Source organism: Microcebus murinus, chromosome 3 (assembly GCF_040939455.1).
Source record: "Microcebus murinus isolate Inina chromosome 3, M.murinus_Inina_mat1.0, whole genome shotgun sequence".
Classification (NCBI taxonomy): Eukaryota; Metazoa; Chordata; class Mammalia; order Primates; family Cheirogaleidae; genus Microcebus; species Microcebus murinus.
The window spans coordinates 2378784-2391900 of NC_134106.1; the positions used below are offsets into that span (position 1 = coordinate 2378784).

The window sequence follows — 13117 nt, forward strand, 5'->3', positions numbered from 1 at the left end:
GGTGAAATGTCAGAGATATCAACCGTCAAACTTATACTTAAGGAAATCAGACATTTCATACTTAATAAGCTTTAACCCTTTGCACTCGGATGTCGAGTGTGGATAATGTCGAGTGGATAATGAGAAAAAAAGCAAGCGAGTGCAAAGGCTTAATAGTAGAGATAGGGTCTCGCTCTTGTTCAGGCTGGCCTTGAACTCCTGACCTCAACCAATCCTCCTGCCTCGGCCTCCCAAAGTGCTGGGATTACAGACATGAGCCACCACATCTGGTCCATTTGTTCTCTTAGTTTCTTCAATAGTTACATTAGTCAGAGCTGCCCTTGGTACCTTGTCGCGTGGGCCTCTCCCTGGGCAGCTCGCAGCATGACATGGCTTCGTCAGAGCAGCAGGGGAGAAGCCGGGGAGAGAAGTCACCGCCTCCCATAGCTGGACCTGGGAGGTCACGTGCATCACCTGGAGGTGTTCTGTCCACGAGCAGCGAGTCACCAGGTGCAGCCCACAGTGGGGCGAATGCCAGGGGGCAGGGACCCCGGGAGCCATTTGAGAAGCTGCCTGCACAGTAACCCACAGCTCTCCTTCCTCTTTTCGTATTTCAGAATCCCTAATCGATATCTTCACTTTCCAAAGGAAACACACATCCATGCACACACACACCCCCTCCCGGTGGATATTGTGGCTTCTACGTGTCTTTTGAGGGACGACCTGGGTGTCCTTTTTTAGTAGAGAGAACTGCCTTGGAAGATAAAGATAGCAGCTCCCTCGCCCTGTTACTCCCTCTGCAGAAAAGGTTTGCTCACAGCCTCAGCGGATAAGAGAGAGTGTCCCATTCTGGGGCTGTGGCAGGCATGGTTACTGCCAGTTAGTGAGGGTGCTGTCTCCTGCAGGGGAGAGGGCTGGCGTGCGTTCTGCCTGCAGGGAAAGATTCGGCTCCCCAGGCTCAAGGGTCCTCCCTGTACCTGACTCAGGTGCCGTCTGCTCCTCTTCACAAAACCCTGCAGGGTGGGGGCCCCGGAGACTGGAGCCGAGATGCCACTGCTCAGCCACTGCGATTGCTGTGAGTAATAAAGTCCTTTCTCTCTGACCTGGGGGTCTGCTGTCTTTTGCCAGCATCCATGAGACTGGGGCTGTAACTTGAGAAAGATCTCAGACTCTTCCCAGGTCTGGACAGGAGTTTCTTGGCATTTCCATGCATTTAGTTATCCGCCTCATTGGAAGGTCATAGCAAACGAGTTTACTCAGGTATCTTGGATCCGGGAGGTGCCCGGTTTGGTTGGAAAGAGGAGTCCTTTGTCTCTGTGGAGCAGGAGGCAGACTCAGGTGGGGGGTAGGCAGCCAGAGGGTTGCGGGCCACCACCTCGCCGTCGGGGGGATCGGTGGGGACCAGGCGGACGCTGCCGGGTTTCCGCTTCACCTGCCAGAGTGTGTCTAGGGGAGTCTGCGTCTTCCTGTTCCTGCTCGTGTCAGCTGGTGCCTGCAGGTCACTCCCTCCACGAATCCATCCGTCTTCCCGCTCACCCACTCGTTCACGTGCTGCACAGACAGTCCTTAAATCTGTGTCTCACGGTGGCAGAGCAGCGTGGCAGCTCCCCCAGTACCTGGGGCGTAGCTTCACGTGTTGGGGACGCCGCAGTGCACGGGGGACGCCGTGTGTGGGGAGGGCTGTTGCTGCACAGGTCACCTTGGTGGCAGGCAGGTAGGTCCTCAGAGGTCCCCGCGGCTGGGGTCCCACTCCCGGCCCTCCCCTGGCCCCACGTTACCCAGGAACAGCCCCGAGAGGACGGGGCGCCCGACAGGAAGGGTGCCGCGTGTGTCTTGACGCAGGGAACAGGCACACACATCTTGATTGTGATACATTCACAATGACGCACAGACATGCAGAGCGAGAAGTGAAAACCCCTCACCACCTTCTCCTCAGCCCGCTTTGCTCCAGTTGGGGGTTAGTCTTTTCAGACCTTAAAAAACCACACAAACACACACACATACACACACACACACACATACACACACATACACACACACACACACACTCAAATACCTGTGGTTATTTTAGAAATAGCAGTGGAATGGATCGCAGGTGTGCATCACCTCTCACCTTGCCTTTGCAGTTGACAGCACACCTTGGAGCTCTCCCGGCAGGTCACGGATGGCCCTGCCCGTCACCTAGCTCCTGCGCAGGGCTCGGTCGGGCCCGAGTGAGGGAAATGGCACAGCTTGTGCCTGGCCAGGTGGGACCCGGGGGCGGCGTGGCCGAGGGGGTCTGCAGCCTGCGCTTCTGCAGCAGCGAGACAGGCCCCTCCGCTGTGGGTCTGCTCGGGGTTAGAGGTGTTCGCACCTGCCTCCCGGTCGTTCTGCCCCCGCACACCCTGCACCTGTCTGGGCCTCAGTCTCCTCACCGTGCTGGCGAGATTGGACGGAAGCACCTCTGATCGTTGCATTCGTGTCTCTCTCAAAATTCGAGGGGCACCTGCTCCCACGCAGCCCCCCTCCCCTTGGCTTCGCCTGGGGAACCGTGTCAAACCGTTTTCAACTCAGTGGAGGCACACGCAGCCTCTATCTGCGCCTGGTCCACATTCCCTTGTGTGATGGTGACTGTCCTAACGCACATCCGATCGGGTTCAGGCAACTGGGCACGAAGTCAGAGCGCTGCCCTGACTCAGCTCCCAGGCTGCTCGGACGGGCCTGCCGTGCAGGCTGCAGAGCCTGCTTTGCGCGGCAGGGGACACGGTGTGACTCGGGGCAGAGCCGGGGTGTATTAGGTGCCGCACTGAGGCATGACCAAAAATCTGGCACGTGTGTTTTTTTCAGAGCCCTCCTTGACGTGTGGGCTGAGATGGATGAACATAGGCACAGCCTGGGGCCGCCTGGCGGGTGGCTGCAGACCTGCGATTCCACACTGCCACCAAGTGGGGGAAGGGGACGCGTGCAGCCACACGCGTGTGCAGGGCTGCAGAGCTGCGGGTGCTCACAGGAATTCTTTTGGCTGGTGTGTGTGAGCGCATATGTGTGCACATGTGTGTATGTGTGTTCACGCCTGTGTGCACATGTACACATGTGTGCATATATGAGTGCATGCGTGTGTGTGTCTGTGTGTGCACAGGGAGGGGAGCAGCTAGAGGCAGGAAGAAAGAACAAAGAGCGGGGCGGGGCGAGGCGGCAGGCGTCTGGCCCGCGGTGCCACTCCGGTCAGAAAGCACTCAGCCTCCCTCGAGCAGCAGACGCAGGGCTAGTCAGAGAGCGAGCTGCCCGCTCTGACCGCTGGTGGCAAAGACAAGCCCTAGCCAGAGGAACGGTCCCCAGCACCTCGGCAGCACCGGCGAAAGCTCCCCATGGTCTGGGAGGCAGGAGCAGTGAATCGTGGGTGCCTCTTCCCGCGGGCTGGGCCCCCAACAGTGGCCAGGCGGCTCCCCGCAGCGTTCTGTCTGGGACAGCCACTCGTCTGGGCGTTTGAAATGCCGCCGTGCCAGGCGGCCGCATGTCAGGCGGCAGCTCAGGGTCACGGTTTGGACGGCGGCCCCGTGGCCTCCTGAGCACCCCGGGGGCTGACCAGGTGAGGGCCGGGGCAGTGGCGAAGGCCAGACCGGGTCACTGGGCACGACCCAGCTCCACTCAGCAGGTCTGAGCCGAGGGCAGGGAGGTTTCTTAGCTGTGAGCAGGAAAATCCAGGTCTGGGTAATGTGGGCAGAAAGGGAATGCGTTGAAAGCTTCCTGGGAACTCGCAGGAATCTGGGAGTCTGCGGGACCGGCTTGGGCTGCGTGGAAGGGAACAAAGCCCATGAATCACGCTGCAGACGGGCCTGCGTGGGTCCCTCTGCTGCTGGCGGGGGACGGTTGCTAGGCTGCCGCCACCGTTGCCATGGAAGCAGCAGCGGCTGTGTCTGCATGTCACCAGCCTCTCTTTCAGAGCCTGGGGCGGGTCTGCTGGGGTACCTAGGGTTCAGGGCCATTTTGTGTGTCTGCACGTGTTGTGCACTGCACAAATCCAGAGGCATCACTCATAGAACGACAACCTGCACAACCACGTGCCATAGCTTTGTATGCGCCTGTGCCCTAGATACAAAAAAAAAAAAAAAAAAGACCAGGAAGCACTTATTTTCCAGTTCCTATGGTGGAAGGAAAATGCTGCTTCCTAAGCATGGAAATAGCCCAAGCATAGTGTATCAGTTAGCTTCTGCTGAGTAATAAACCACCACCAAACTTAGTGAGTGTAAACAATAACCATCTATGTAACCATTAATCCTAACTCTGTGGGTCGGCAGTCTGGACTGAGATGAGCTGGGTGGTTCTGGTCTCGCTGGGCTCACTGGGTGGCCGGTCTTGGACGCCCCAGCCGGGAGGCTCATTCTGCAGCCCGAGCTCGTTCGCAAGGTGGGTGCATCACTCCGGAAAGCGAGGGTGGGCGCACGGAAGCCTCCTGAAGCCTCAGCTCAGAGGAATGTCGCTTCGTCACATTCTATAGCCACTGTCCGTCACGAGCTGAGCCCAGGTCCAAGGGGCGGGGGAAGCGGACCCCACCGTGGCGGGAGGGCTGTGTCTGCCATCTGCCGCAGGTGGGAAGTTCAAGTGTAAGACGCAGGGACAGACATCCACCAGGGCGGGATTTGGGAGGCGGGAGGGGCCCTCCAGGCAGTCAGCGAGCAAGGGATGGGGCGTGTGAGAACCTACGGGAGCGGCCTGCCCCCCGGGGCAACGCCAGGCTCTGGGAGCTGGGGCACGGGTGGGTGTCAGAGGCAACGGTCCCCTGGCAGTGCCTTGGGCTCAAGTGCAGCAAAGGAGCTCCTGGGATCCTCTGTGCCAGGCCACGCCAGAGCTCTGTCCCTGCCCGGTGGCCTGGAGGTGTCCTCGCTCCCTTCATCCCACTGGCCGGGCCTGTCCCCAGCAGGCCCGAGGCTCAGGGAGGGCTGAGCCTGTGTCAGCGCGTCCCGTTGTCCTCCCCTGTCACTCGCCCTGGGCTGCAGCCTCAGGCTCGGTCTACCCCTTCCTCTCCCCTCGCCCCCCTGGCCTTCTCTGCTGGACTGTCACCTGCAGTGTGTCAGGAAGTGTCCCACAGTTACCACGCATTATCCCCCTGCCAAGGAGGGGGCGCTAAGCTTATCCTGTGGCTGCTGCAGCCCTCGTCACCCCAAATCCTCAGGTCTCCACAGGACGGAGGAGCAAGGGAGCCCCGGTGGGGCTCCAGGAGGGTGCCTCCCGCCTGCCCAGGCCACCCCTCCGGGCCTCAGTCCGTCCGCTGTCACCCTTCCCGCTGCCCGCAGAGTGGTCCCACAGGACGTCTGCCACGCCACCTGCGACGGATGTTCTCCACCTGTGCGGTCCCGCACAGAACCACGCGTGGCCACTGGGCGCCTGCCACTTAGCTCACCAGTCAGAGGAGCTAAAGTGTGGGTCGCGGTGTCAACGCCATTACAAGATGGCGCCTGTTTCCGGCTTTGCCTAGAGCAGTAAACAAGTTCAGCGCACGCGCAATTGTCGGTTACCCTGTGGCGCCAGCATGCAAATGAGGGATCCTACTATGGACCAATGCTTTGGCGGCTCGACAGCTGAGCGGCCTATCCCAGCTTAGGGGTTGTGCTTCTAGGGTATATAGCAGCCTGCGTGCTGCCGGGCTGGGTCTTCCGCATCATGTAAGTCTAAAGGGAACCCCATTAAAGCACTGTCAGAAGAACTCCAGTTGCCGCGTCTTCCTTGCTGGCGAGGCGGGCGCGACACTAAAGTTTTAATTCTGTTTAATCATTGTTTTCTTTTTCTTTCTTTCTTTTTTGAGACAGAGTCTCACTCTGTTGCTCAGGCTAGAGTGCCATGGTGTCAGCCTCGCTCACAGCAACCCCCAACTCCTGGGCTCAACCGATCCTCCTGCCTCAGCCTCCCGAGTAGCTGGGACTACAGGCATGCACCATCAGGTCCAGCTAAATTTTTCTCTATATATTTTTAGTTGGTCAATTAATTTCTTTCTATTGTTAGTAGAGACGGGGTCTCGCTCTTGCTCAGGCTGGTCTCGAACTCCTGACCTCCAGCGATCCTCCCACCTCGGCCTCCCAGAGTGCTGGGATTCCAGGCGTGAGCTGCCGAGCCCAGATTAATTCCTTTTAATTTTAATTAAGTTAATTTAAATTGCAGGTAACTATTTGATTTTAAATAGTTAAACGTGGCTACCGCGTTGGATGCTGCAGCTGGTAGAACCGAGGTCCCGAGTGGCCCACGGGCCGGCGGCACCGCCTTGCCGCAGAACCTGCGAAATCCCGACTCTCGGCCCCATCTGAGACCCTCAGACTCGGGATCTGTGTCCTCAGCACGTCCTCAGCGATGCCAGCGCCCGGTACACTGCGGGAGGCGCCCCTGGCTCGGAGGGAGGGAGAGGGTCAGGTGGCTTCTCTAGCCCCCAGGTGTTCTTCTGTGCCTTTAACCTATGCCACGGCCTAGACTCAGTGACACCAACAAGACAGAAATGGGCCCTTCTGCTCTCCGCACCTACCTGGGGCAGCGGGAGCTGCACTTGCGGGAGAGGTCGTGGCTGACAAGAACTGCGGGGGAAAAAACCCCATCCGCTGATTTACTGAAACACAGTCTGCAGCGTGCGGTTTGTGTTCTTAAAGAATTTTATTTGGAAGGCGAGACCGAGGTGTGAACACCAGCTTGACGGCCGGTGCAGGGAGCCGGGCGCAGGGACAGGGCGCTGGACGCATCCACCCCGCGTGTGCCGTGGGGCGGAGGGCGGGGCGGGCTCCCGGGGGCAGCTCTGAGCCAGCCGCGCAGACATCTGGCTTTCTGCAGGGAAAGAGCAGGTGCAGGAGGGGAGAACGCCGGGCCAGGCCCTGGGAAAAAGAAACCCAGAAGGACAAAAGGAGCCTGTGGGTGGTGGAATCTTCCCGGACAGGATGTCTTTCCGGAGTCTCAAAGGCACACGCCGTCTGCGGTGCTGTTCTGCGTTCGGGCTCCAGTCCAGCCACCCCCACGCAGGCCACCCTGGATGACGTTCTCACCTGTCCAAGCCCGAGTCCCTCCATCGGTAGGGTGGGAGAACACCCCCTGTGCACGAGGCCATGTGGCTGTGACGAGGCCGTGTGGTCACCTCTGTCACCCCGTCTCACAGTAGGTGCTCAGCTGTTTCTGATCCATGGAAAACTCTTCCTCGGACAAAGAGATCTTCGAGGGCAGGGATGCGTTTGTCTGTGCTGCAAACCCCAAGGCCCCGCATCCCCCGGGCAAGGTGTATTTCTCGAGGGTCCATAGACTTCTTTCAACGACGTTAAAGTCCCGTGTGCCTGTGCTGTCGTCAGCGGCGGAGGGTCCTTAACTTTTGTCAAGTTCCTCGAAGGCTCTGTCTTCTCTAGCAGGTCAGGCCCCATTGCTGGGTGTGCTCAGCCTGCATTAACAGGTGACTTCTAGGGATAAAACCTTAACTCTCGGTGCTAGCTGGACCAGAAAGTGGGGGACTCAGGCTCAGGCCAGCGGCGGGAGGCAGCTTGGTCAGAGATGGCGGGGCCCTGGGACCGGCACTGGTGGGCGGGAGCGGGTCTGGCTCCGGGCCTCGCCTACAAGGGCCGCGCAGAGGCCTGCTTGGCTTCTCCAGGGAGGGGCCGCTCTACCTCTGGGCTCCAGGTCCCTGCTGCCCTTGTGACATCACACAGGCATGGCCAACCTCCTTAGAGTTCTGCCTCCACCTCAGGCTCCGTGAATTCTCTCCGAGCCGGCACCCCAGCACCATGGGACCTTGGCTGGCTTGTGGGCAGCAAGAGATCCAATCCTAAATACTGGACTTCGGACCCCCTAGGTGAGCTCGGAGTGTGGTTTATGGATGCCTTGCTGTGTCGGCCGTTGGCGTTGCCAAAAGAGCAGGGTGACAGCAGAGACGGGTCTCAATAGTGCAATGAGAGTTTGACGCGCGGCAGGCGAGAGTGGGCGGGCCGTGAAGACGCCGCGTCGTGCCGTTGAACTGGGTTGGTATCGGGCCGGGCCCAGCACCAGAAGGGCCCCCGAGCAGGGTTAGACGTCCGGGCCCTCTTGTCTCTGCTCTGCTTGGTTTTAAGTCATGTGACTTTGGTTTTTTAAAAGAAAATCCAAGTAACTAAGCCCGCGGTGAAGTCAACCTATGTTCAAAAGAAGAGTCACAAATTAGAACAAAACTTAGATGTGTGCCAACAGTCACCTGTCACCAGGGACCTCCTGGGTTAAGCTGTGCTCCTCCAAACCCCCGCGGACACTCACCCTAGCTTCGTCTCAAACTTGAGTAAGCTGCCTCTCTTATTTCTACCGCGAATCTCATGCTTTGGCCAAAGGCATCTACAGGGCTCGCTGACGGCGAGGACCAGAGTCCCTGGAAGCTTCCTTCTGTAACAGGGACTGTCCTCGGGCAGCGTGGCCTTCCCTGCTCTCCCCCTCCCGGGACCTCCTCGGGGCCTGCACGGTGGGGGCCCCGGTGGGTGCTTTGGGACCTGTGGCTAAGGAGAGACACTTAGCAGAGACAAACCACAGGCCCTTTCTGTAGCAGATGCTGGAAAGAACCCACCGATCAGGGAAGAGTGGTCGGCACCGAGCCGTGTCCTGGAGACCCATGTTTAGGATTGTCCCTTTTCTTCCTCCTGTTTTCATCTTAGGGGTGGAGAGACTTTCCACGTGGTAGCTCTTGAGACCGTTGGGTGCCATAGTGAGGCGGTCGGGCCCCCCAAACTCACGCTGCAGTTCGGTGCCCAGTGTTGGAGCTGGCCCTGGTGGAGGAGGTGGATGCCCCAGGAGTGGCTTGGTGCCGTCCTTCCTTGCAGTAGCGAGCAGGTCCCCGCTCTGTTAGTTCCCACGAGAGCTGGCTGTTAAAAGCGCCTGGCACCTCCCCCACCTGCCTTCTCTCCTGGCGTGCGATCTCCGCCCATGCACGCCGGCCCTCTGCACCTGCCACCATGCGAGAGCCGACAGGTGCTGGCGCCAAGCCTCTTGTGCGGTGTGCAGAACCGTGAGCCATAAACCTCTTTTCTTCATAAATCTCGTGCCCCAGCAGGGCAGGGGGTGGAGTGGGGGGAGGGTGATGCAGAGTCACTCCCCAGGGGACCTGGTGGGGACGGCTGCGCCAGATTGGGCCTCTTGCCTGATGGGTCGTGGTGCAGGCTGCCGCCACGTGGTTGGGGCAGAGCCTGCTGGCCCGGGACATTGGCTCTGGCTGAACCCTGGGAGCTTGTACGGCAGCCTATTCCCGGCCCAGACATCCTTGACCGAGCAGGGACGGTGTAATTTTCTCCAAACTTCTTCCATTAAGTGCAAATCTTCCTTAGAGTCACAGCAAGAAACCTGTTTTATTACCAAGGAAACCTGGCCTGGGAGGGGCTCACAGCACAGCTGTGGCAGGTGGGGCAGGATGGTGACTGGGCTCTGCTCCGATTTCTGCAGAAATGGCTCCAATGCCCATCTGGACCCACCTCCACAGCCTGGAGCCTGCCCATCCCAGACCCACCTGTGCAGCCTTCAGCCCACCCATCCCAGACCCACCTGGGCAGCCTTGAGCCCACCCACCCCACACCCACCTGTGTAGCCTTGAGCCTACGCATCCCAGACCCACCTGGACAGCCTAGAGCCCGCCCATCCCAGACCCACCTGGGCAGCCTTGAGCTGGCTTCCAGCAGAGTGTCCCTCGTTCTTAAGTGTGGGTGCCTTCTCTCTGGACCACCGCGCCCACTCCTTGGCTTCAGTTCCTCCCTCTACAATTTGTGAGTCCCATCTGCCTTCCCCACAAACTCGTCTCCTGGGTCCACCTGCCTCTAGCACCTCATAATTGACACGTTCAACCCGTGTCTGCCCCCTTCCCCCTGTGTAATCCATCCCACCCATGAGTCCCCACCAGCGCTGCCTGGTCCCCTTCCACTCCCTTCCTAAATGTTTTGCATGCACCCCTCCTCTCCAGGCACTCATTATTCCTCACTTGGATCCCACCACCTCCTCCAAATGTTCTGCTACTATTTTGTTTGTCTCTGTCTGGTCTGTCCTTTGATCTATGGCCCAGTGAATGGTCCAAAAGTTAAATCTGATGTCTCCTCCCCTGCCTAAGATGCCGCCCATAAAATAGAAGGTGCACAAGACCCTCCTTCCCTGCTGCCTGTCTGCCTTCCCCACCACCCTCTCCGTTCCCCGCTCAGCCTTCCGAGTAGCTGGGACTACAGGCACGAGCCACCATGCCCGGCTGATTTTTTTCTATATACTTTTAGTCGTCCAATTAATTTTCTTTCTATTTTTAGTAGAGACGGGGGTCTCGCTCTTGCTCAGGCTGGTCTCGAACTCCTGACCTTTAGTGATCCGCCCGCCTCGGCCTCCCAGAGTGCTAGGATTCCAGGCGTGAGCCACCGCGCCCGGCAGGTTTTTGCACTTTTAAACGGTTGAAAAAAAAAAATCGAAAGAAGAATATTCCACGACATAAAACTGGTACGAATTGCACATTTCAGTGTCTATGAATGAAGTTTCCTTGGAACGCAGCCACGCTGGCTCCCTTGGGGATCGCCTGCTGCGCGGCAGAGCTGTGAGGTTTCCGTCCCGGCTCCCTGCAGGGCAGGCCCGGGGACCCCAGTGCGGTGGTGGCGCCGGCTCTGCAGCCAGCCGGAGGACAACCTGAATTCGCTCTCCATGGCAATATGAGGACGAGGATGCACATACTGGAGGTGGTCCTGGGAGTTGGGGGACCCCGTCAGGAGCTTCACCGTGCCTGGTGTGTCTGAAGGAATTGCCCACCCCAAATTAAATTCATTTCTGCCAATTGAGACAGATGTTTCCAAGTGCTAGATCTCATTTGGAAAAACAAACATCAGCCTCAAAATCTCTGTATGGCTTTTGAGGTGTCATATATATGTGATCTATATATCACATAGACCATATATGGCTCATGTATATCCTACATATCACATGTACCACATATAGCCTACATATCCTATATATCATATATCACACGTTATATATTGTATATAGGTAATAGATCAAATAGATCATATATAATATGTAATATATACCCTATTCAGTGGTCCCCAACCTTTTGGCACCAGGGACTGGTTTCATGGAAGACAGTTTTCCCCAGACTGGGATGGGGGTATGGTTTCAGGATGATTCAAGCACATTACATTTATGGTGCAGTCAAACCTCTCTGCTAATGATAATCTGTGTTTGCAGCCGCTCCCCAGTGCTAGCATCACCCCCTCAGCTCCACCCCAGACCATCAGGCATCAGACGCTCATAAGGAAGCAGCCCGGATCCCTGGCATGCGCAGTTTACAGCTCCCGTGAGAATCTGATGGCGCCCTGATCTGACAGGAGGCGGAGCTTATGCAGTGACGCAAGCGTCGGGGAGCAGCTGTAAACACGGATGAAGCTTCGCTCACTTGCCTCCCACCTCCTGCTGTGCGGCCCGGTTCCTAACAGCCACAGACTGGCACCAGTCTGCGGACCAGGGGTTGGGGACTGCAGCTCTATATCCTATAGATCATATATATATGCCCTATATGTATCCTATGTATATAAACGAGCTTGAGGAAAGTGTGCTTTCCCAGTCTGAGTGGCAGGCTGCGTGGACCAGCCTGCGTGCTCACCCTGGATGTTGCCGTCCCGCTGGGACGGGCACTAGAAGGGGCTCTCTGCTCCGTGGCACCAGCGCCAGAGGGCCTAGCTGCACTGCCGTAGTTAGCATTCTCGGCACAAGAGCCTTTCACGTATTTATCTTCCAAAGGGAGGGAGCATTCTTTATCTTTATTTTTCGCAAAGTACTGAACTGAAGTGCTTTACTGTCTAAACTGAGTGCGAGTTTGGGGCTGCACACACAGAACGCAGCGCGGAGACGGGAGCCCTGAAACAAAGTGCAACCTTCCTTTCTCTTTTGAGCTCTCTCTGCGGGCGGTGTAGCCTGGACACCTTCCTGTGCCCTCCAGCTCGGGGCGGGGAAGCACGTGGGCCATGCACGGTGTCACCAGGGCACCCGGCTCCTCCTGTCACACGGGGGCAGCTGAGAGAGGAGCGTCCGGTTGTTGCCTGGGCAACACGCCCAGCGCTCTGCAGAGCGCACATAGAGCTCGCTCGGCCGACAGAGAAAAACGTCGAGCCATTTCCAGAGAACGCTCGGGTAATCCAGTGCTTTGTAATCACTGAATCAAAGTAAATGGTCTTCCACTCAAGGCTCTGTCAAAAAAAAAACAAACAAAAAAAAAAAACAAAAAAAACAAAGTAAATGGTCGACACGCCTTTGCCGGGTGGCCAGGAGGGGCTGGCACCGTGTCACTTTGTTCCGGGCAGAGGAGCAATGATACCGGCTGGGCGTTTGCGGGGCGTGGCGAAACGGGCCCCCAGTGGTTGCCATCCCCCGGGGTTTTCCGAGCTGACCCCGAGCATCGCCGTGCGAGAGAGCTCCCCGGAGCGGTTTTGACTCCGGGGATCTTAACTCCGGCCCGCCCGAGGGTTGCGTGTCTGTGTGGGGTCTGGTGCGGCTCTAAGTTTGCGGTGGGCGGTGGCTGCGGTGCCCGTGGTGGTGCCGGTGGTGGTGCCGGTGGTGGTGGTGCTGCTGCCCCGTCATCTTTTCAGAGCGTTCCTAGCACGGCCGACACACCGTGGTGACAGACACGCCCTGTGTCGGGCTGTCCAGTGTGGCCCCACGTGGCACGGAGCACTTGCAATGCAGCCGGTTAGGGAGGAACCGGGCTCTAAGTTTTATTTAACTTCAATGAATTTACATTTATTTAAAAACATTTTTTTTGAGACAGAGTCTCACTCTGTTGTCTGGGCTAGAGTACCGTGGCGTCAGCCTAGCTCACAGCAACCTCCAACTCCTGGGCTCAAGCGATCCTCCTGCCTCAGCCTCCCGAGTAGCTGGGACTATAGGCATGTGCCACCATGCCCGGCTAACTTTTTCTATGTATTTTTAGTTGGCCAATTAATTTCTTTCTATTTTTAGTAGAGACGGGGTCTCGCTCTTGCTCAGGCTGGTCTAGAACTCCAGACCTTGAGCGATCTGCCCGCCTTGGCCTCCCAGAGTGCTAGGATGACAGGCGTGAGCTGCCGCGCCCGGCCTGAATTTGCGTTTCAATGTGTTGGATACCCACGTGTGGCTAGTGGCTTCCAGACTGGACAGCGGGGGCCACAAGGAGGTGGTCATCATCGGCTCCTGCGGG

General features: G+C 57.9%; 1 protein-coding gene across 1 annotated transcript in view; it reads left to right on the forward strand.

The window, feature by feature from the left end:
• Nucleotides 1-7625: 7625 nt before the first annotated feature.
• Nucleotides 7626-13117, forward strand: part of ALLC (allantoicase) — a 28225-nt gene continuing 22733 nt past the window's right edge. The window contains exon 1 of the mRNA XM_012763165.3: nt 7626-7768. The gene's annotated coding sequence lies outside the window, so the exon portion shown is untranslated. The remainder of the gene's footprint in view (nt 7769-13117) is intronic.